Source organism: Engraulis encrasicolus, chromosome 13 (assembly GCF_034702125.1).
Source record: "Engraulis encrasicolus isolate BLACKSEA-1 chromosome 13, IST_EnEncr_1.0, whole genome shotgun sequence".
In the NCBI taxonomy this organism is placed as follows: domain Eukaryota; kingdom Metazoa; phylum Chordata; class Actinopteri; order Clupeiformes; family Engraulidae; genus Engraulis; species Engraulis encrasicolus.
In genome coordinates, this window is record NC_085869.1 from 4394223 (window position 1) to 4420137 (window position 25915).

Consider the following 25915-nt stretch of genomic DNA (forward strand, 5'->3'; position numbering starts at 1 on the left):
TCTCCTATACACTGCAATACCTATGTATATATGGCGCTTTTTTGCCATCGAAATAGATCTGATCTGATTAGTCTGATCGGAATGAAGTGTATACATTACATTGACCTCGAACGTTCGAATACCTGCCACACGCGGTTACCATGGACAGTGCTTAATAACAGGCCGGGTTATATGGTTGAAACTGTGATAAACATGAAAGTATCGCTTGCTTTATTTATATTTTAGTCTTTCTGAAAGTGCAGCGGGAAGTGACACTACTGTACTTAATCGTGTGCTTATGGGGAGGTGCGTAACAGCGGCACTCCGACGTGCTGTCACCAGTTCACTTAAAACACCTCACAAACAAGAAAGAAGTAGGTGGATGAGAGTACGAAGCCAGGATTAGATTTAAATTAACTTGGAATTCCGAGGCAGCTGGTATTATTTTATTTTTTTAACAGTGAAAGCATGTACACAACTAAAAACATGTTAACATGGGGATATGTATTGCTGTTGTAAATGACTGTTCAATTGTAATCTACAAAGCCTTCATAAAAAAAGAACATTGCTATTAGAGAGACATATAGTATGTACCAGTATTGACTAAAAAACAAGGATGATGGACAAATGCTTTTAGACTCCTGCCCACAAAAGGCCATGGCTGTGACTAAGCATGGGGGAGAAGACGTCACCTAAGCTCACTTTTAATAAACTATTCTTCTCTTCTATCCTCTTCACTAGGTTGCTGTTCTCACTTCTTAAATTAAGGGACCACAGACTAAACAAATACGTAAAGGACATGGACAACGTGTGGCTTGCATTAATACACGAACACTAGCACAGCTTGGTGTACACCCCTACCTGAAACAATTAAGGCTCTTTCCCACTGCAGGAGCTATTACAAGACAAATTTCTGATACATTTATGAGAGTGTTGCCTCCCTAACTGATATGTTAGGGGAGCACCGATTCTCCCTGTGGTAGGAAAAGACAAAACACACACGTTGTTCAGATTTTCGCTTCACAGGAAGAACTTTTATTCTCCAAAAATGTATTTAATAACACTTAGTGACTTAATGAAGTATTCACACAGATCATTTACCTTAAATGATCATTTTATGTTGCTGCAAACTCATTTAACCATGTCACTGTGACACTGTCACATAGAACTCGTTAAATCTTCAACATTGAATGTCAACAATGACCAAATTATAAGTAACCAAATACATGAAACCTGCAGTTATCCTGAAATTACCAGGGATATACATGTTCCCAAATGCATTGTCAAAATAAGAATAAACATGGCTTAGATAAAGTCCTTTAAACCCAAGCATAAACATATTATTCCACAGACTCCATAACAAGTGAAGCCTAAGCTTTAGGTGCATGTAGATGATACATAAAAGTCCGTTTTTTTACTCAAAGTTAGCATGGTTAACATTCAATGGCATTACCTAGGGCAGCCACTGGCTAGCATAACTAGCTTACACCAAAATCTCAATCACACTGCATCAACATCGGCTATTTCCTCAATTACAAACTCAAAGTACAAATTATACATACAGTCACGAAATCTGCACACTTAACCTGCAATATATCACATTAATTCCAAGTTGTAGGTTTGTTTACTGACCTGTGGTAGGAAAAGACAAAACACACACGTTGTTCAGATGTTCGCTTCACAGGAAGAACTTTTATTCTCCCTCTGCGTGTGTTTAAATGCTATTCCCTACCATGCAAGCGCTGTGCGCCCCCTTGTGGAGAAATTGCCACCAAGAAAATAAAGAGTTGCAAATAAAAACATTGCTCTTGTACTGACCCACACAAATATTAATGTAACACAAATAAAATGTAAATGAAAGAAAATAAGGGGTGTCTTGTTTTACTTTAATTACTATTTAAGCCCATTACACTCTCCCCTCCTTAAAAGAATGTCTCCTGACAGTTACCTATGTTAATGCACTAAGGTGAAACAATTTGGGCAATAAAGCTGTGGCAGGAGGGTGTAAGGGTTAGGGACAAAGTTTGGGGTCACTACGAAGGGGTAACTGGGTAAGAGAGAGTTCACGGCTGCGCCCCAATGTGAGTATGATGGTTGTCCTAGAGAATCGTAAGTGAGCCTTTCAGTCGGCCGGCCTTGTCGCTGGGATCTCCTCAACCCGACTTCATCTTCTATATTTGCATTCTCAATCTCCCCCATTTGATCAATCCTCTCCTCAACAATCTCTGTGCATTCTGGTACCTCCATTCCATCCTGAATGATCTCAGGTTCTTGTCTGTTAGGTTCAAACTCATTGGCTGTTTCATTCAGCTCTGGTTGCGCTTGAGAAATGGCGGGTGCTTGGGACTGCAATCCTGTCGGTCCATAGCAAGGGTTTCTGCTCCGGAGTTCGTACCTGTGGTAATTATACTCCTCTTTCTCATCAGAGCTCTCTGTAACTGGCAGGTCAATGTATTTTTCTGTTTTTTTCTGCCTTTTTTGTTTTGTCAGTTCTATTGTGGGGAGGTCAGCTTCAAGAGGTAAGTCATTTACTGGCAAAAGCAGGTTTCGATGGAGCACACGCAAGCGCTTAGTACCCCTCTCTGGCTGTACTTTGTATACTGGTCCATCTCCTATCCGTTCCACAACACGATGCACTACATTTTCCCAGTATGCACGCAATTTGCCAGGGCCCCCTCTCTCTGAGCAGTTTTTCACTAGCACTCTGTCACCAGGTTGCAGACACACCCCTCTCACTTTTTTGTCATACTGGTTCTTTCCTTTGGTTGAAGACTTCTGACTGTTGTCAGCAGCAATCTGGTAGGCTGCTCGCATCCTGTCAGCCCACTTTTGAGCAAATGACTGGTGACTTTGTGTCTCTGTGTCTTGTTTAGGACTAAAGATTAAGTCAATTGGTAATCTGGGGTTCCTGCCATATAGTAGGAAAAAAGGAGAGTATCCAGTGGCATCATGCCTTGTGCAGTTGTAGGCATGCACAATGTGGGGTAGATGATCTTTCCACTCACTCTTCTTCTCTTCCTGCAGGGTGCGCAGCATTTGGAGGAGAGTACGATTCAGCCTTTCCACTGGGTTGCATTGTGGATGATAAGGAGTCGTTCGAGAATGAGAAATCCCGGCCAGTTGTTGCAATCTTTCGAACAGCCGATTTTCGAACTCACGTCCTTGGTCATGATGAAGTTTTTCTGGATATCCAAAGCGAGGAATGAAATCCTGAAATATCTTTTCAGCTGCTGTCTTGCCTGATTTGTTCCTCGTTGGGTATGCCTGAGCAAAGCGTGTGAAATGATCGACAAGCACAAGGATATACTCGTACCCTCCTTTACTTGGCTCCAGGTGTAAATAGTCAATGGAGACCAGCTCAAAGGGTGCACTTGTGGTAATAGACCCCATTGGAGCTCGTTGTGGGACACTGGGATGTTTTTGTTTGATGCAGGCACATTTCTTTGTCACATAGTCCTCAATGTCTTGCTTCATGTAGGGCCAAAAAAATCTTTCACGAGCTAGTTGAATTACCTTTTCGGCACCTACATGTCCCATGTCGTCATGTAAGCTCTGCAACACCAGAGGTTTCAGGTGTTCGGGAAGGACCAGTTGCTTGTACTGTTCAGTTTGGCGGTAGAGTATTCCCTTATCCACCTCCAGTTTGCTCCACTCATAGAGTAATCTCCTTGTCCATCTCCCCATTGTTTTCTTGTCACTTTTGTCTGGAGTCCCTCCATTCAGTTTCAAGGACACAATTTCTTTAATGGCTGAATCTTCTTGTTGTGCAGCCCTAATATCTTCGGGGCTAACACTGGTAGCGCCACCTGTTGGGGCAGTACTGTCAATGTCCTCGGCCAGTTGCAGGGCAGCAACCCATGGCACATCATTGTCTTGTACAGCCCTGCATCCTTGCCACACTGCAGACACCACCTCCGGCAACACTGTCTCTGTATGTTCTCCCATTTCATCTTCAAGATTGACTGGCCTGGACAACATGTCTGCATCTGAATTCATTTTCCCTGGCCTGTATTTAATGTCAAAGCAAAAATCCGCCAACTCCCCAACCCATCTGTGACCCACAGCATTTAACCTGGCAGTAGTTAAAATGTATGTCAGTGGATTGTTATCGGTATAGACCGTGAATGAGGGAGCATAATAGAGATAGTCGCGAAATTTGTCACAGACGGCCCATTTGAGGGCAAGAAACTCAAGTTTTCCAGAGTGGAGGTGGTAATTCCTCTCAGCCGGTGTTAATGTCCTGGACCCATAAGCAATTACACGCAACTTGTTATTCTGGTGTTGATATAACACTGCCCCCAGGCCTTTGTTTGAAGCGTCAGTGTGCAACACAAATGGAAGACTGAAATCGGGATAAGCAAGAATGGGAGGATTGGTCAGCATCTCCACGAATTTTGACAACACACTCTGGTGTTCGCTGGTCCATATAATGGGTGTCCGTGAAGGGAGCTGACCCTTTCTTTCTTGGCCTTTCTCACCCCTGGCCTGAGATTGGTTAGTGTGACTCATGTTATCTGGGGTTTGTAGGAGGTTGAACAGTGGCCTTGCCAGACGTGAAAAATCTTGAATGAATGACCTGTAGTACGTAAGAAATCCTAGTAGGGTCCTCAGCTGCCCCACTGTGCGTGGAGTGTTCTGTTGAAGGGCAATTACTGCTTCCACGTCTTTCGGGTCAATTTCAATCCCATCACCTGACACGATTCGGCCAATGTATCGAATTTTCCTCTTAAACAGTTCACATTTTGCTGGCCGCAATTTAATCCCATGTTTTCTCATCCTACCGAGGACTTCTCTAACATGGTCCACATGTTCATGGAAGGTCTTTGAGTAGCAAAGCACATCATCTAAGTATGGTACACAGCATTCATCTCTAATCCCCTCTAGCACTCCCTCCATACATCGCTGAAATGCTGCGGGGGCATTTGTTAGTCCAAATGGTATTCGCACCCATTCATACAGCCCCCAGGGGGTGCTGAAGGCTGTTCTGTGCCGCGACTCCTCACTCACAAAACCCTGATGATAGGCGCTTCCCTGATCCAAGATTGAGAACCACGAGTTGCCTCCCAGACTATCTAACAGATCCTGAATTCGGGGCAAGGGATGGCGATCAGGGATGGTCTTTCGGTTCAGGGCCCTGAAGTCTACACATAAGCGCAAGCTTTGGTCTTTCTTGCGGACACAGACCACAGGTGAGGAATTAGCTGACACAGACTTATTGATCCACCCCCTATCTAGAAGATTTTGCACATATTCCTTTACTTCTTTGTACAGGGGTTTTGGGATAGAATTGTAACTTTTCTGGACTGGCACTTCATCTACCGTCTTAATTTTCAGCTTTAAATCAGGAATGCAGCCTATATCTCCCTCATCAAAAGCGAATACATCAGATTCGTCATACAGCATTTGACGTACCACAGCTTGCTCATTTTCAGTAAGGTGGTCTAAATTTACTGGGGGATGCCATTTTCCTTCACTGGCCTGTTTGTTGCTTTTGTCTTGGTGGTCACTAGCACTTGTTTGTGTTGAACACACAAGGACATCACCATCCTGTGTGGAAGGTGATTGGTTACTTGGTCGAAAACTGCAGGGCTCGTATTCGATGAACTCAGCAATAACACCCAACACTGTTCTCGGGGGGCAGAAAATATCATGCTGTGAGACATTCTGAATCGGTATCCTTACTGTTTTGGAGGAACCGACTGGTATATTGACAATAGCCGGAAACAGTTCCAGTCCATCTGGTAAACCATTCTCCAACTCTGGCTCAAACAACATGGCTCCTCCCCCTGGGAATGCTCTGAGGCGGCATTTCACATCACATATCTGGCCTCTGGAAATAGTGAAGCCCTTCTTTCCAGTTTTGACAACAGGGTGTTCTGGTTCATCAGGGCAAGACATGTTGTTAAGGGCTGAAACAAGGGTTTCAACAGTATGCTTTTGGAGACTCATTGCCTCAGACAGCAAGTCTAACAGACTTGTGCAGTTTGGTTGTCCCCCATTTTCCATTATAACCGTCTCAATGACATTAAATCCAATCAGTGGGCCAGTCGTACAATGTTTGCTCACAAGCATTGGCACATGTATTGCTACACTTCCATGTTTTTCACTTGTAATCTCCACCAGAATGTCCATCCAACCATCAAATGGGACATATGTGCCATTGGCTGCTGTGACTTCAAGTGGGCCATCCAATGGTAAGCTTTCAAGGGGGAAAATTTCAGCATCTGGCAACGCTTGGCTCACCCACTGCTTTGCTACCATGCTCACCTGTGCACCACTATCAAGTAATGTCTGTACCTTGACCCCATTCAAATGACAATCTAACATACACCTACCACCTATTAGCTTGGCCACCAGTTTTCCTTTTGTTGTGGTGTCTTGTTTGTGTGATTGCATCGCTGGTGGGGCTTCCTCAAGGCAACATAGGTTTACGCTAACCTGGGACTCTTCATTCACCAAGGTCACTGGTGGTCCCTCCCCAGTGGCCGCTGTTGGTGTCCCGACTGGCTATTTTTCCGGAGACACCCAATGGCTCTGTGCCCTTCGCCGCCACAGCGGAAGCAATGAGTGCAGCGGTCATTTCCCTGTGTTATACACTGTTGACACTTTCCCCTAACATCTGATTTGGGTGATGATTTTGCACGTGTTGGGGTAGTGCCAATATTCTCTGGAGTTTTGGTGAAGGCCTTTTCTAGGCTCTTTGTCAAAGATGACACTTGTGCTGTCAGCTCATGTATGGCAGTGCGATTCGCTTGGAGCTCTGTCTGCATCTGATCATCTTTTTGTTGCCCACTATCTTGTTGTACTGCATTGATGTTGGCTTGTCTTTGTTTGTTTGTGTGACCCAGGCGATTCTGCCTCTCTATGTCTTCACTCACTGAGCGTGTTATGGTGTCTAAGATGAAATCATCAGTGACCTTCATATTTGAGATGTGTGGCCTGATATCTCGTCTGACATGTGCATATCTCTCATTCATTCCCTGGTAAAGTGAGTGTAGAAACACTCCCTGCACTAGTGTACCATCGTACTGAAATCCTGCAGTTTGCTTGGATGCAAAGAGTAAGCGCTGCTTCAATCCCATTAATCTGTACATAAATTGCTGCGGACCCTCTTTATCAAGCTGTTTTGCATTACTCAGCTCCTGAAACAATTCAGTACTACTTTTGTCTCGAATGTGCGCTCTGAGAAAACTCTTGAGCTCAGCTACTGTTAGGCTTTGTTTGGTAGTAAGCATGTCTCTAAATGTGCCAGGTTTAATTAACTTGAACACTGTTCTAATGATCTCAGCCTCTGTAAACCCTTCAGCTAGACCTTCATCAATTTGTTTAGACAGGTGGTTAAAATTGAAATCTGAATCAGAATCAGAAATTTGACCTCCATGAATCTTGTACTCCCTACGAGGTAGCATTGCTGCCACCTCTGTCAGTTTAACTAGACCAGGTACCTTCTCAGCAACTGCTGGTGTTGCTGGTGTTGATGTTGTGTTGGTGTTTGTGTCCATGCTGGGGTTGGTGTTTGTCTTTAACGGCTCAGTCTCTGCTACTGCCTCAGCAGTTGTCTTCTCAGATGCTTGGGCCCCTCCGTTGACAGGCTCCTGTCCACCTTGCAGATCATTGATGAGGTCGCGAAAGACGAGCAGGGCAGCCATCCCTTGGTCCTCGAGAGCCCTCAGTCCTTCACTTCTCAAAAAGTCCTGAAGAAAGTCGAAGAATTCCACTGCCGTCGCGTCCCTGCTTGGTGCCTCTCCTGTGACGTCATCTTTACACGATTGTGCAAGGCTATGCAGGATGTCTGTCCTGGAGGTGCTGGTCAGCTGATGAATTTGTTGTTGAATTTCCCATCGCAGTTCTCTTAGCGTTGTCATCTCTGGATACTGGCTCGAGGAATGGCAAATCCCGAAATTCTGTGATGATCAACACCTGTTGATGAGGCGATGATCCCGGACGTAGCCCCCAAAATTGTTGCCTCCCTAACTGATATGTTAGGGGAGCACCGATTCTCCCTGTGGTAGGAAAAGACAAAACACACACGTTGTTCAGATTTTCGCTTCACAGGAAGAACTTTTATTCTCCAAAAATGTATTTAATAACACTTAGTGACTTAATGAAGTATTCACACAGATCATTTACCTTAAATGATCATTTTATGTTGCTGCAAACTCATTTAACCATGTCACTGTGACACTGTCACATAGAACTCATTAAATCTTCAACATTGAATGTCAACAATGACCAAATCACAAGTAACCAAATACATGAAACCTGCAGTTATCCTGAAATTACCAGGGATATACATGTTCCCAAATGCATTGACAAAATAAGAATAAACATGGCTTAGATAAAGTCCTTTAAACCCAAGCATAAACATATTATTCCACAGACTCCATAACAAGTGAAGCCTAAGCTTTAGGTGCATGTAGATGATACATAAAAGTCCGTTTTTTTACTCAAAGTTAGCATGGTTAACATTCAATGGCATTACCTAGGGCAGCCACTGGCTAGCATAACTAGCTTACACCAAAATCTCAATCACACTGCATCAACATCGGCTATTTCCTCAATTACAAACTCAAAGTACAAATTATACATACAGTCACGAAATCTGCACACTTAACCTGCAATATATCACATTAATTCCAAGTTGTAGGTTTGTTTACTGACCTGTGGTAGGAAAAGACAAAACACACACGTTGTTCAGATGTTCGCTTCACAGGAAGAACTTTTATTCTCCCTCTGCGTGTGTTTAAATGCTATTCCCTACCATGCAAGCGCTGTGCGCCCCCTTGTGGAGAAGTTGCCACCAAGAAAATAAAGAGTTGCAAATAAAACATTGCTCTTGTACTGACCCACACAAATATTAATGTAACACAAATAAAATGTAAATGAAAGAAAATAAGGGGTGTCTTGTTTTACTTTAATTACTTTTTAACCCCATTACAAGAGCGCTTGCCGAGGCTCAAGAGAGAGTCTTGGTATGGCACAGCTAATGCTAATCATCCCACTGCGTCTTTAATTATTGTTGCATAAGACTGTTGAGAGCGATGATTCATGCTAATGTCTGACTCCCTCATCAACGTGGCACTCCTTTCCAGAGCTGTTTGGTGGGGACACAAGAGAACTTAACGCACACATGTTGATGTTTTAAATAGCTAATACAGTGGAAATGAAAGGCATCGCACTAGGATGCAATTGTTAGGTGCACTTGGGTAAATCACTGTAATGGCATTATTCCTTTGAAACGGTGCATGTATATCAGGTTTCTGCAGATGGTAATAGGAATAGAAACAGAGCACAACAATTGTTTTTGATGTAGGCCAGTGTTTCCCAAAACTTATTTAGACCGAGGACCACTTTGTCCACCCCTAAAATGTTCAGGGACCACCTGTTAGCGGAATGGACAGTTGTGGGGTGCTAATTTGACGCTGCTAATTTCGATTGAAATCACAAGCCTGTCTTATTGTGGTGACAATAAGACTTCAGCTTTGTTTAGCTTTGTAATTATGTTACAAATACACTGCTGCTAGCTTGTCTTGGAAAAGTAGAAATCCCCTCGCGGACCACCTGAGCTCTGTCGCGGACCACCAGTGATCCCCGGACCACACTTTGAGAATCACTGATGTAGGCACTTGGATGCACAGATGGTGATGACGTATTATTATCATTGGGGATCCTGCAAGTCAGTACAGTAGCAATGTGTTTGTTTCACCTCTTACTGACTTTTCTTTGCAGCCGTTTATCACTGAACATACCCAAAATGCACACACACACACACACACACACACACACACACACACACACACACACACACACACACACACACACACACACACACACACACACACACACACACACACACACATTCATACACACACACTCTCTTTCACACGCGCTCACAGAGAAAGAAAGATAGAGCACCAGAGTGGTCCTCATCAAGGATCTGCTATATATTATAACAGATATATATATATATATATATATTAGTGGTGGGCCGTTATCGGCGTTAACGTGCTGCGATAATGTGAGCCTCTTCTCGCACGATGAAGAAAATATCGCACGTTATTATATGGTTGTGACGTCATCTGTCGAATGCTCCATTCATTTCAACGGGGCTCCCCAACGTTCGGACGTCTGTTATTTTTCGATAACGGACGGGTTGGTCTATAACAGACCGCTGTCAATGGCAACAAGACTTTTCACTGCTAAAGCGACTTTTCAACAAGACTCTAATCAGCTGCTGTGATAGACAGCACCCGTTGTCCTGGCTACCGCTGTCAATGGCAACAAGACGTTCACTGCTAAAGCCACTGGCTTGTATACAAGTCAGTGGCTAAAGCGAATGTTTCATATCACTCCGCAGGGGGTCCGGTCTTTTGTCACTCTAATCAGCTGCTGTGATAGACAACACCTGTTGTCCTGGCTACCTGTTGCCTAGCGGTGTTCCACAACGGCACTGTTTTGTTTTGCGCAGCAACAATCTTAACATTAAATAGGTCTAAAGAAATGTCCCCGCCATGTGTGAATCATTTAAGTATATCCATATAATAAGCGGGTTAACTTTCGGCGAGTCGGTCGCTTTGTGGAATAGCAGCACTTCAGAGAGAACAAGACCCCTCCGCTCCGCGTCAGGGTCTAAAGATTCTCTCTGTCGTGCTGCTATTCCACGGTAGCGACCTTCTCGCCGAACGTTAACCCTTACTTAATCTATTCTCAAAATATGGGTTTTGGTATGCACATCACCATAGCGTTCCATTGACAGACGCTTTCAGACTGCGCTCCAGTCGCTTTCTCCTCTCCACCTGTTGCTTCAGCAGACCTACTAAATATGAACAGTGTTTGCATGCTGAAAACATTAATCCCTCTGCCGTGGTATGTGTTGTGTTGAGTGCTTTTTCATAAACTAAAGAGATGTTATTGTTTGAGGTGAAGCATAGAGACATTATTGTGTGTGAGTAGCCTACCAGCCCGACATAGCCTACATTTCCTCTCGCATTGCATGGAACACATAAACAACTTCCAGAAATCTTGCATGTGCCATAATTGCAAAATATTCCGTGCGATATGCATTTTGAAGATTGTCAAACTGAAACTGCCAATATCTACTCTCGCTGAATGTTTGTGTTGCATTCGCGCATTTGCGACTCAGTGAGATATTCTCATGTCAGACGGTAATAGGCCTAAACCTCGCGGTTGTCGCGCTTGCTTTTTTTTTGGCAAACTGAATTTCGAGTTGTAACTCCTCTGGCATTCTAACTCTGAGAACAACTGTCAGCTTTAGGCCAAATTGCCGTGGGTCAGTAGCCTAGAAATCTAGACGCCCCTAGTGGCCGCTGTAGGGGTTTTTGGCGCGGCCAGGCTAGTGGGTCAGTGCTGTTGGTTCTACATATCCAGTAGCCTGCCTCTGCTGAGGGCTGCTGAGTACTGTGCGCAGAGCTCCTCCCTCTCTTAAAGGAGCCGCTGCTCTTTTTAACAGTCAGTGGCAGATTCTCTCTCTCTCTCTCTCTCTCTCTCTCTCTCTCTCTCTCTCTCTCTCTCTCCATTAGAAATGCTGAATTGTTGAGGTCATTTTGTTTAAATAGCCTAAATGTTTGATAGATTTATCTGTATTTGCCTCTACAACTTATAGCGCCGTTCATTTTGAAATTTCAGTATCTTATAACTGTAAATGCTTCCTATTGGACACACTTTGCACATATTGCAGTGCGTTTTTTTTCATCACCAAGTATCAACATGACCATTTTTTGAAGATGAGATGCATTTTGGAAAAAAAAGATGAGCTCTGTTCTAATGCGCCATCTGTCTTAAGAAACTCCAAGGGCTTTTTTCGGCATTATTTCGCTAGCGCGCCATTTCTGAATGAGCCATTTTGATATAGATTAATCTAGATTAATCTAGATTAATTTCAAAATTACAGTGAGATTAATCTAGATTAAAAAAATTAATCTATGCCCACCCCTAATATATATATATATATATATATATATATATATATATACAGTATACAGATAGTACTGTAGGCCTTCATTGTGGAAGTGAAATGTGAAAGAGCAGCCATTATCGCTGCCTTAGATCAATCAAACAGACTCTTATCTCTGGCTATGAGTGCACCCCATCGTGCACACACACACACACGCACGCACACACACACACCACTACCCATCAACAAATACTCTGGTTGTTTTGGAGAGAGAGAGAGAGAGAGAGAGAGAGAGAGAGAGAGAGAGAGTTGGAAATTCAAAATGTCATGGTTTTCAATTTATAGGATTTAATATCTGTCTTATAGTAAATTTTCAGTATATCCCTTAGCATTATGAGCTTCTCAATTTGTAGGCTACATTAGAATTATCCAAACAACCACCTTTGTATCACAGCACGGAGTAGATCAATTTCCGCATGTTCCCTCCAATATTGCATTATACAGCACGACTATGAGACAGGACAGGATAAAGTATTAGCGGTATTCATTTCAGTTTTGTTTAGATTTTTGTCCTTTCTCCTCTCCGTCCCTGTGCTCTACATTATTCATGACTTGGCTACAGTTTTATGGGTGTGAATATGATTTTTATGTATTTTGTGCTGTAAGATGCAATTTTCCTGCTGGGGCAGGTGTCTTGAGGAAAAGGGATCTGTGAGACAGCAACACAGAAGAGCTGAGATCATTGATGCCAGCAGGTCAAACATGCATAAATCTTTCAAATATAACGCGCGCACACACACACACATTCAGTACTCACATCCAAACGTTCGTCTTTCACACGAACAAGCATGGCAGACGCGCGCACACAGAGAGAGAGAGAGAGAGAGAGAGAGAGAGAGAGAGAGAGAGAGAAAATGTACATATGTTTGTGTGTGAGGGATTAACAACATGAAATGTGGTGTTTGCTTTGTCATTTTGACCAATGTCTACTGTGGGTTAGCCTACTGTGTAGACATAATGACATAAATCACTGTCATTAATTCATGTTTATTATGTGAACGGGTCAATGAAACAGACACACATGTGTTTGGGCTGAAGTGTCCAGAGAGTGGTGGTGGCAACCATGCAAGCAAGCGAGCAACAGCCGCTCGGGGCAAAAATATCAGTTCAATGAGCTTAGCCGGCGGACCAAATCCTCCGATCGATGGTCTTGTCTTTCAAGTGAATTAAAGTAATTACATTAAGGTGTTAGTGCACCAGCGCAGAACGTGGGGGCAGTGTGTGTGTGTTGATGTTGTGCAACAGGTGTGTATGTGTTCATCCATCTACAACAACGGTGTGTGTGGCGTGGTGTTTTTGTTACCACAGCGGCTGGGTGGCTGATAGATATCTTTTCAGTTTCGCTGTCACTTCAATTCTCATTACGTCAAAAGGCGCCCTGGAGGACCAAGATAAAGGCCCAACAAAAGCCGGTTGGAGAACAGACAAAACCCGGGGATGGCCACGCATGTCATTGTTGCCCACGGCCGAGACTAAAACGAGAGAGAGAGAGAGAGAGAGAGAGAGAGAGAGAGAGAGAGAGAGAGAGAGTGTGTGGACAAATTTCCTGTCATGAAAGGCTTCACATCTGTCTTGTTTGTCCGTCTGGGGAAACATCAAACCTTTTGAAGCTGATTTGAAAGAATGAAGATACGTGACCAAAAGTTAGTGTCTCAAAAGTTAGTAGGCTCCTACCATTGTCCCCTCTTTCACGTTCCATCCACTCCATCCCTCTATCTTTTTTTCTTTTCTTTTTTCCCCCTCCTTGCTTTTTCTGAACAGTGTTTGTTAGATTTGTGCAATTAAGAGTGAGCCCAATTCATCACGGTCTGGTCTTTTTGTCTGGGTCAGAATTGCAGACTCCAGATCCTCTAAAAACAGTTTTTTTCTCAAGTGAGCGCTTTCGAGCTAGTCGCTCTTCATCAGACTCCAGATCCTCACCACGCTACTCTCATGAACCCTCCCACAAGAAGAGAGGATGTGCGGGAAAGACGAGGAGAGAGAGATACCTTGGTGAATTGGAGACTAAATACTTTATTTTTGGGCCCTTCTGCAGGTGACCTCTCACACCACTAATTCTTGGTTACTTTACAAAAACAAGAAAAACAAATAAACAAACACAGAAAAATAAATAAACAAACACAGAAGCCAATATAAAATGAATGGGTCTTTCTGGCGAAAATACTTAGATGAATATTAGCTTATTATTTTAAACGTTAGTGAAAAGGAATAGGTAGCACAGTTGCAATGAACAGCATAGTTGCAATACCTACTCTGACCACAATCCTATGCTGTACCTTTAATGGTAATGATGAAATTCTGGCCAAAAAATTGGGTTTTGCAAGGGCACTCGTAGTAAACAAGGGATAGCATTTAGCACATAATATCATCAGGTTCAAACCTTTGGATGGAGAAAACATGGTTACACAGAAGCAGAGATATTGGCTGTTAGAAAATATCTTTGACAGAAGTGAATGCATTATGCTGCGTGCAGACCAGAAGCCACCTACACGACCCAGGTAGCTTAGGTCGCCATGAATTCGCTTTATTTGCTCTGGACGCGACAGTGACATATTTGATTCAGCTGATCACATAACTGCTCTGGCTTGACAGCATGGAATATCTGTAGCTAGGAATCCAATTGGTCGTTCAGATAGCATAGGTCACTCTGGGTATACACATAGCTGTATACCTTCACACTGGCCTTCGACATGGCATCAGTGCTTGTGCGTGTCCATGCATGCTTGCCTGCATGTGTGTGTGTGTGTGTGTGTGTGTGTGTGTGTGTGTGTGTGTGTGTGAGTGAGAGAGAGAGAGAGAGAGTGTGTGTGTGTGTGTGTGTGTGTGTGTGTGTGTGTGTTTGTGTGTGTGTGTGTGTGTGTGTGTGTGTGTGTGTGTGTGTGTGTGTGTGTGTGTGTGTGTGTGTGTGTGTGTGTGTGTGTGTGCACCTATGTGCATGTGCATATCTTATGCATATAGGCTAATGCATGTGTTTTTTCTTCTGTCCTAAGTGTTCTACTTCTTCGTTTTAAGCACATTGTACATTACATTACACTTAGCTGAAGCTTTTCATCCAGTGACTTACAGTTATTTAGGTATAGGGTATTGGTTACAGGCCCTGGAGCAATGTATGGGTTAGGTGCCTTCCTCAAGGGTGCTTCCGGGCAGCTGTGGCCTAGTGGTTAGAGAGTTGGTCTTTCAATCTAGGGGTTGCAGGTTCGAATCTCCCTTGACCTCTCCCTACATCTTCATCCATGGCTGAAGTGCCCTTGAGCAAGGCACCTATAACCCCACGTTGCTCTAGGGCCTGTAACCAATACCCTGAAAAATAATAACTGTAAGTCGCTTTGAATAAATGAAAGCGTCGGCTAAATGTAATGTAATGCTTCCTATTGGAAGAATCAGTAAATTTAGACCCAATGCTGAAAAGGTGTTGTACAGTAAATGTCCTAGGATCAGAAGCCATCAGAACTAGAATAATATTGAAGACTCACAAATCCAGTACAGTTTTTAGGCTAGCATTTATGCTCATCATGGCACACCATTATCAATACAGCTGAACATGAGAGGCTCTGCTGCACTCAATTAAGCTAGATCAATTATTCTCAAAGTGTGGTCCGCGACAGAGCTCAGGTGGTCCGTGCGGGGATCTCTACTTTTCAAAGACAAGCTAGCTGTAGGCTATATTCAAACATTATTACAAAGATAAGCATAGTTGAAGTCTTGTTTTCACCACAATAACCATATAATACATGTGAATAAAAAGTAAGTGATCTGCTTAGAAATTAGCAGTGCCAAATTAGCACCCGTCAACTGCCAATTCAGTTTATATTTTGGTCCTCGGTCTGAAAAAGTTTGAGAATCACTGAGCTAGATCAATAATGTAGCATAGATCAGTCTTTTTTGGCTTAGATCCTCAGAACATATACAATGTATCATTGCTGTGCCATTGGCGTCTATCATTTCTCTCTGTCTATTTATTATTGTGCTGCTAAACATGCATGGAGCCCAGCGTGTGATCTGCACTCTGCAATTACAGCTGCACAGACATCAAAGCACCTTCTCTGTAATTATGAAAAATATAGGTTAATCTCGTCTCGCCTGTTTCAGCGAAACATGATGAAACTTTCAAACAGCAAACTGAAAAGGAAAAATACTGACATGCTACTGTAGTTTCCACCAATAGGAGCATGTTTGTGCAGATACATTTAGTTTTATTTGGACTTACTGACAAATCACGGACTATTGTTCAACCAGCAGGAATAATACCTCACCCATACCACACAACACAAGATCGCCATTATACTGACTTGTGTGGACTGCTGATTGAAGGACGCCCTTAACCGTCTAACCTATACTGCAACCTACTCCAATCATTATGGCTCACCCACCCCACACAGTCATGTACCAACTCCTAATGCCCCACAAACTTGACATGAAGTGCCATAATCATCACCCATGGCATTGCAATGGTGTTGTATTGTATAAGCTAAATGAATCAGAGGCTCCCTCCCTCCTGCCCCAGCTCCCCTCACTGACCCCTCCTGTTGTGGACAACTTCACATTTGGCCCCATGATAGCTGCCATGATTGGCTCTGCACTCACAGCTCTGGGCCTGCAGGTCCTTGGGGGTAATGGCAGTAGCACAATGGCTGCTGTAATGGCTGAGGCATTTTAAACGCTCGCTAGTCAGACTGATCGCTAATGAAAGCTTATCAGCCTGGCAGCAGTGGCAAGGAACAGCACTTACATACACGCACACACACACACACACACACACGCACACACGCATGCACTCACACACACTTACATACACGCACAGACACACACAAACACACACACGCACACATACACCCGTACGCGGACACACACGCACACACACACACACACACACACACACACACAGACAGACAGAAAGACACACACGCACACACACACACACACGCATGCACACACACACACACACACACACACACACACACACACACACACACACACACACACACACACACACACACACACACACACACACACACACACACACACACACGCACACAGAGAGTATGGAGCAGCAATCAGCAGCAGTGATGGGGGTTCCAGAGTGGCCTATTGGAGCTGTAGCAGCCCTGATGACTCCTCTCAGCCAGTGTTGCCAGATGTGTCTGACCAAATCCCGCCCAAAAGGTTCTCAAATACCACCAAAATGCGCCCTATTCCGCCCAAACTCAACAAATTACATTGACTTCTATGGGCCCAAAACGTCTGGAAAAAAAAAAACGCCTATTGCCCAATTTTTCCCGTTTTTACCCGCAGACGCTCATCCCAAGGAGCCACCCAATCTGGCAACACTGCTCTCAGCATTTCAGCTGAAAGTATATGTTGTTATCTCAAAGCTGTCAGGCCTACTGGGTGGTATTTCTAATGCCAAGGTCAATACCTACACAATCCACAGACCGAAGACACACACACATTCGCAAGCACACACACACACGTATACACACACACACACACACACACACACACACACACACACACACACACACACACACACACACACACACACACACACACACACACACACACACACACACACACACACACACGTATACACATACACGTATACACGCACACACGTATACACGCACACACGCACACACACAGGCCTGGACTGGGAGAACAAAATGGCCCGGGCATTTTTGGCCCAGACCGGCCCCTAATAATCAGCGGAGCACATCCGACTACTTATTGACCAAGCAGCCTATGCGAAAAGGCGCAATATTCATGCATGAATCTCTCTTTCAGCTGCCAGAAAACACCAGGAAATGTGCGCTGACAATGGGGCACCTAAGTCACGCCCTCTACTTCCTGGTTCATGGGGCAGAGGGAGTCAAAAAATAATTACTGGGCTTGAAATGCGTGGTTTTTCGACAACAATCCAAACTTTGGACCTCCACTTATGCACCACAAGTCCAACACGACTCGCCTCGTTCACTTCCATCAGGGGGTGTTCACTCACGGAACTAGCTACTAGCCACAACTGGCTAACCCTAACCACGGGCCAGTGCAAAATGAATGGGTGTCAATGGAGTTTTCTACCATTATAATTTTTGTGATTTTTTATAATTTTTTGTCCTGAAATATTACTATTAAGTTCGAAGCTAGAAATAATAAGACCCCATTTGAGTAGCGCTTCGATTATTTTGCGCCACTAGATTATTATATACTGGGTCACAAAGCTCAATTTTTATGGGGCCAAACCCATAAACATTAGCGCGATGCTAGGGAGTACAGGTTGAAATCTTCTAACCTGCTGTAAAACTACACACCTGAACGATTTGTCAATACAGCCTATTGTTAAACAACAGTCATAGTGCTTACCAGGAATGTTTTGTTGATGATATTTGTGACTGGAAATCGCAGTAGCAATGTATTTAGCATTGGTTCCCCTTTCCATTCCATACATTTTCCCACATGAAGGACTGGCCTACGCTCGTTACTGCAGTGTGCATGCAAAGCTAACTGGCTACAATGGGAACCAATGAGACTGAACCTTCTCCCTGTGTTCTAATTTCTCTGCTTCCATTCAATTTTTAGCAACTGTCTGCCCCATGAACCAGGAAGTAGAGGGCGTGACCATATCAACTATTTATTTAAAATTAATCTTAGTTTGGGCAGTGGTTTAGAAATGCAATAGATGACCACACTCACAGCAAAAGTAATCTAGGCCTACTCTACTTCTCTCTCTAACTCAACCTCATCCTGGCCTGGTTTGACTAGATGAGAAGAGGGAGATAGATTATTTATCACAATGTATGCAGCACTTGCAAAATATTCAAATTAATATAGTATTCAGTGTATAGCCTACTCATAAATTGACCTATATTCATGTTAAATTGAGGGTTTCTTCTAACAGGTGCATTAGAAGAGGGGTTAATTTCCTGTTATCAAAATTCTTCTCTCATTGCATAAGGAAGCTACTTTAACCCTTGTGTTGTGTTCATAAGCTGCATACACCTGTGGTGTTCGGGTCATTTTTGACCCGTGATAACAAAACTCAGCTATAAAATACCTAAAAACACTAGTTATCATCAAATATTGTTTTTCATCTCATGGCTAACTTGGTATGTATTCATATCCATGGAAATATTACTTGATGTATTCATCTTTTTGACTTTAAAGATCTTACATTATGCAAATCGTTTTTGATGACCAAAACTATCAAAATCTGCATAAATTCACTATTAATACCTCCCAAAGTGATACAATTAGTGATTATGTTGTCCATGTATTACAGCTGATATGAGAGTACAACAATCCCCAAATTTATTTTATTAGTTTTTCTCTAATATTAAAAAATATCATCAAGAGTGGCATTTGTGGTGTTCGGGTCCAAACCAACCCAAAGAGATTTATAGCAGGATAAAGACCAAATGTCAACTAAATTAGTTTTTTCAGTGCATAAAATCAATGTTTAAATATGTTGACTTGGTGTTTTTCAATATTTATATGATTTTAGTGTGGTAAATATACAAAATAACAATTCTGTCAGAGTCACAGCTATTCCGCCAATCTAATGCAAAGGTATTGGAAATGAACACCTCAATGAACATGAAAAAAGTCACACTATTCATCTGAATCCCCTATGCCATGAACATGGACCATTATGTCATTGCCACATCAACTTTATGGAAAGTATAAGACCAGTTCTACAGGTTTCAAGTCAAGTCAAGTCAAGTTTATTGTCAATTTCTTTACATGCACTGGTCATACAAAGAATTTGAAATTGCGTTTCTTGCTCTCCCATGCAGACATAGACTAATCTAGTTAAGGACATAGACAGTATAGACATAGACAGTACTCATACATGGACATAGACAGTATGGACGTAGACATTGCTCATACAGACATTTAAAGTGCAAGACTGGACAACAGAAGACTTGTAGAGAACATACATTAAGAGGAGGTATTTTGTTGTTCTTTTTCTAAAAGTCCTTTATAGCGTTCTGACATAGTAATAGTAGCATTTGAAGAAATAAATAATTAAAAAAGGTTTTTATTAAATACACCAGCAGCAGTATGTGTGTGTGTGTGTGTGTTTGTATGTGTTTTGTGTGCGTGTGTGTGTGTGTGTGTGTGTGTGTGTGTGTGTGTGTGTGTGTGTGTGTGTGTGTGTGTGTGTGTGTGTGTGTGTTTAGTGCAGGTAGAAAGTGCGGTGTGCGTCTGTGTGTGTGTACCTGTGTATGTGTGTGTGTGTGTGTGTGTATGTGTGTGAGTATGAGTTGTGTGTCAGTGTGTGTATGTTTGGGTTTAGTGCAGAAAGTGCAGTGTGCTTGTGTGTGTGTGTGTGTGTGTGTGTGTGTGTGTGTGTGTGTGTGTGTGTGTGTGTGTGTGTGTGTGTGTGTGTGTGTGTGTGTGTGTGTGTGTGTGTGTGTGCATGTGTATGTTTTGAGTTAGTGCAGGTTGAAAGTTCAGTCACAGATGTAGTAGTGCAGGTGGAATGTTCAGTCGCAGATATGGTGGTGGGGATGAGGGGGGGGAGCGTTGTCAGTGGCCTGGCTGGCTAGAGGCTGACAGTGAAGGGAGAGTGGGTTGAGTGTTCAGTATCTTGATTGCTTGATGCATCGTGCTGCTTGCAAGCCTGGTGGTACGGGAACGGAGGCGCCTGTACCTCTTTCCAGAGGGCAGGAGGCTGAACAGTTTGTGTGCAGGGTGGCTTGTGTCTTTGATGATCATCAGTGCTTTTCGGGTGAGGCGTGCGGTGTAAATGTCCTGCAGGGAGGGGAGTGGTACTCCAATGATCTTCTTCGCTGTGTTCACAACACGCTGTAGGTTTGGGTGCCATTATGAATTTTTGATACGTTTTTTGGAAAAAATAATGTGCAAAAATGTATTTTGCAAACAAATGTGCAAAAAATCTCATTATATAATGCAGAAATGGATTCCCTGACCATGAAAACATATGAGTAGACACCAGAAATACATCTTTACTCCTTTCACAACAGGAGATACAGTGCCTTCAAAAAGTCTACACACCCCTCCTCAAATGTCAGGTTTTTGTGATGTAAAAAAATGACAGAAAAACAAATAAATTCACAGCTTTTTCCACCTTCAATCTAAACTATTAACCTGTACAATGCAATTGAGAAACAAGCATAACGCTTTAAAGGGAAACAATAGAAAATAAAAAACTTCAATTAACATGGTTGCATAAATATACACACCCTTAAATTAATACTTAGTTGCAGCACCTTTGGGCTTCTCTGGACTATTCCAAAACCTCAATCTTATTCTAGTGAAGCCATGCTTTTGTAGACTTAGGTGTGTGCTTGTAGAAATTGTTGTTCTGAAAGATTAGTTCCTCTGCATCTTCACCTTTCTACCAGGGGGCCGGAGGTTCTGTGCCACTACCACGGCCCCTGTGGAAATGTTCATAATTCCCTCCTCCCTAATGAGGGCCCCAGTTACAGCTGAAGAAAAATAGCACAAAAGAACAATGCTGCCACCACCATACTTCATGTTAGGTATGGTGTTATTGCGGTGATGTTTTGCGCCAAACATACCCTTTTGAATTATGACCAAAAAGTTCAATCTTGGTGAGGTAAATTTTGCAAAAAATACTTCTGTAATCTCCCAAATGCATGTGGGAAGATGTGTTATGGTCAGGTGAAACCGAGGTTGAACATTTTGGACATAATTCCAAAAGGTCTTTTTGGCACAAAACATCACCACAATAACACCATACCTAACGTAAAGTATGGTGGTGGCAGCATTGTTCTTTTGTGCTGTTTTTCTTTAGCTGTAACTGGGGCCTTCATCAGGGAGGAGGGAATTATGAACATTTCCACAGGGGCCGTGGTAGTGGCACAAAATCTTCGGGCCCCCTGGTAGAAAGGTGAATATGCAGAGGAACTAATCTTTCAGAACGACAATTTCTCTAAGCACACTCCTTAATCTATGAAAGAATGGCTTCACCAGAATAATATTGAGGTTTTGGAATGGCCCAGACAAGCCAAAGGTGCTGCAACGAAGTATTAATTTAAGGGTGTGTACATTTATGCAACCATGTTAATTGAAGTTTTTTATTTTCTATTGTTTCCATTTAAAGCTTTATGCTTGTTTCTCAATTGCATTGTACAGGTTAATAGTTTAGATTGAAGGTGGAGAAAGCTGTGAATTTATTTGTCTTTCTGTCATTTTTTTACATCACAAAAAACTGACATTTGAGGAGGGGTGTGTAGACTTTTTTAAGGCACTGTATGACATATTGTAGTGTATGGGACTGTCCGGCGGCCATATTGGATTTGTAATATCAAAAAGCTGGCAAAAAAAAAGTTCAGGGAAGAAATATTTTTTTTTTTGGACCTTTAAAATGTACTAAAATGATAAAACATATTTTTTTTGTGTTGAAATGATTGTGACTGAGGATTAGATGAAGCCTTATTCCAAGAAAATAAAGGAAAGTGTGTTTTTTTCACACTAAAACTTGAAAACGGGTCAAAAATGACCCAAACACAACATAAGGGTTAATAGCTTGAATGATGAAAGATAATCATGAACTGCCTATCATCACAATGTTTTGGTGTGTCAAATATGTTAAGAAAGCATTAACATACTGAAGTTTCAAAATGAGCAATGCTGAAAGTGGTAGGCTACATGTAAAATAGTCTACAGATAAAACTGTATCAAAAGCTTATTCAAAAGAAATTCTTCAATCATTTATCATTTCTAATTGTCCTGGATAAAATAACAGCTGAGAGAGAGAGAGAGATATGCTAGGTCTTTACCTACAGAATATGGATTGATTGTGCTCCAAGAATTAAAAAAAAAAAATCTGTTTGCCAAACATTTTCCACACGGGAGACGCAACAACCGTTACACGACATATGGACATATTCACTGCGTGGTAAATGTGATTACGCAAACGATCGCTGAATATTTAGTGAGAGTAGGCAAGAGTTTGACAGTCTTCGAAACGCATTTTGTACACGGAATGCTTTAGAACAACACCACTGGTGTTCCGTTTAATAGCCTACATTTGGCACACTGCCGTGGCTACTATATTGTTAATATTCACGTCAGTGGTTGGTGTATGGAATGTTTGTCTTCTCAATAGTAATGTCCGCGAGTCGTACGACCGGTTCAAAGCACTCAAGCACATTTATGGTGGTGGAAATTAATGGTCTATTTAATGTTTAATGCTGAAGTGAGAGTTGGGGAGAGGCATGGAGTATCCTAACGTTTGAAAGAACAGTTCTTGACTTGACTCATACCTGTCAGGGCTCTGCCGCTTTCACCTGTCTCCTAGCGTGCTCCCTCACTTCCAACATGCAGAAGTTGTTGTCCCTCTCCTGCTGCTACAACACTACATTAGTGAACACATTATCTTGCCTCTGCTGCAAGTTTTTTTTTATCCCTTTAACGCATAACATGGGTCTAAATAGACCCGGCTGAGTTTAAAATTTCTATATCTTTGTAAGAATACAATTTTCTTACTCAGCACTCCATGAATTCCTCAATTGACTTGTTTTTGTCCCTTAAATTAATTAATTTATTTTTATGCATCATAGCTTTTTGCGTGAAAACACTTTTTTGGTTACTACCCCTTTAACGCATAACATGGGTCTAAATAGACCCGCATTCATTTCCTATGTAATTTCATCACAAGCTTAATGTCTCTTAGCCATATTGAAAAAGGATTTTGATTCTTTTACTAAAAGTCCAACTTTGCATCATTTATGGAGTATTAACTCACAACATCAATACTTATTTTAAATACTTGATGGTTATTCTTTGATATAGAAGTCATTTTATATAACTATATGATATTTAGACACATAGGTCTAAATAGATCCGCATTCATTTCCTATGTAATTTCATCACACGCTTAATGTCTCTTGTTAGCCATATTGAAAAAGGATTTTGATTCTTTTACTAAAAGTCCAACTTTTTATCATTTATGGAGTATTAACTCCCAACATCAATACTTATTTTAAATTCTTGATGGTTATTCTTTGATATAGAAGTCATTTTATATAACTATATGATATTTAGACACATGGGTCTAAATAGACCCGCATTCATTTCCTATGTAGCTTAATGTCTCTTAGCCATATTGAGAAAGGATTATGATTCTTTTACTAAAAATTCAACTTTTTGTCATTTATGGAGTATTAACTCCCAACATTAATACTTAATTCAAATACTTTATGGTTATTCTTTGAAATAGACATCTTTTTATACAATTATATGATATTTACACACATGGGTCAAAAATGATCCGCATTCATTTTTTATATACAGAATTATTAGGCAAACATGTTTTTCGACCATATTGTCTTTTTTTATGCTTATTTTCCAACAGGAATCTATATGAACTTGGAAAACTATCGGATTTAAGCATTCCAGGCCATGCATTTTTGTATAAAAATATGGGGCTGTGGTCGAAGGTGCCCAACACCTTATATCAGGTGTGCATAATTATTAGGCAACTTTTTTTGTCTTCTTGGAAAATGGGCCACAAAATAGATCTAACAAACTCTGAAAAGTCGATTAACAATTTTGAAGTCTTCTAGAGGGATGTGGCTGTCATGAAATTGGCTAGACGTTGGTCACTTTACCACAGAATTATGAAATGCATCATTACAAAGTCATCAGTCTCGTAAGAAATGTCACAGCCAAAAAATGAGAAGAATTTAAGGTGGAGCTTCAAAAAAGTATTACCCTGCAGTCCTATAATATTACACAACAGAAACCTACACCAAGTGTCCAGAAGAACAGGGCATTGAGCACTCAGAGATATGGCCAAGGTAAGAAGGGATGACACTAGACAAGTTAATTAAGTCAAGACTGGGTCAAAAATACCTGGGGACAGAGTTTTCAAAGTTAGGCCTATATGGACTTGGGAAAGTGACTCTTGACAGACAGGGTGGATGAGCCCATGGCTTGATCATTGAGGAATTGCATCTTTTGAAGACCATGGCATTTATGCTGTACTTTGCTGGCATTTGAGTGGAACTCAGGAACTCATGTAAGTGTGCACATTGCTGATCTAGCCATAGACTCATCTACCTGGTCCATTAACAGTCACCTTCACTAGTTCATAAAACCATTGAAAAAACTGTCTAAAGACATTTCTTGACCCAGTCTTGACTTCAGGTTCTTGTTGAGTGGTCTTCAGGTTTCTGCCTGTTTTACCTTGGCCATGTCTCTGAGTGCTGAATACAATGTTCTTGTGGACTCTCAATGTAGGTTTCAGTTCTGGAATATAACAGCACTGCAGGTAATGCTTTTGTGGTAGTTTCATCTTCAATTCTTCTAAATATGTTACTAACTTTGTGAGCTCATGTCATGTGACACTGATGGCTTTGTAACAGTGCTTTAGACGGATGGGACCAATATTTCAAGACAGTCACACCCCTCTGGAAGACATCAAAATTGTTTATAGTATTTTTGGAGTTTGTTAGATGTCTTTTGTGGCATATTTTCCCATAGGAAAGCAAAGTTGCCTAATAATTATGCACATTAACTATGCCCTGATATAGGCTATTGGGCTCCTCCGATCACACCGTCTCTTATTACACAAATATGCATGACTTGGAATGCTTAAATCCAATAGGTCAGCAGTGGTCAACAGTGGTCAAAAACAGTTTATTTGTTCCTGAATGGAATCCTTTTAAATATATTTTAGTTCCTAACGTGAAACACTTCAGACTTAGGCTATGTCTGCAATAATGGGGGAATTATTTGTGTGTTTATTTATATAATAACACCCATTTTGTGCATTAAAAACAGCCTAAATCACAACTTTTAATCCATTAGCTATTAAAATACATTAATTGTGGAAGTTATTATAGTGAAAGATTTAGATTTCCATTAGAAATGAATGCGGGCCATTTTCGGTCCACGTCTAGAAATTAGTGATTTAATTCCAAATTCATGTTTATTTGTAAAATAAAAATATAAGAACATTTTTAAAAATACTTT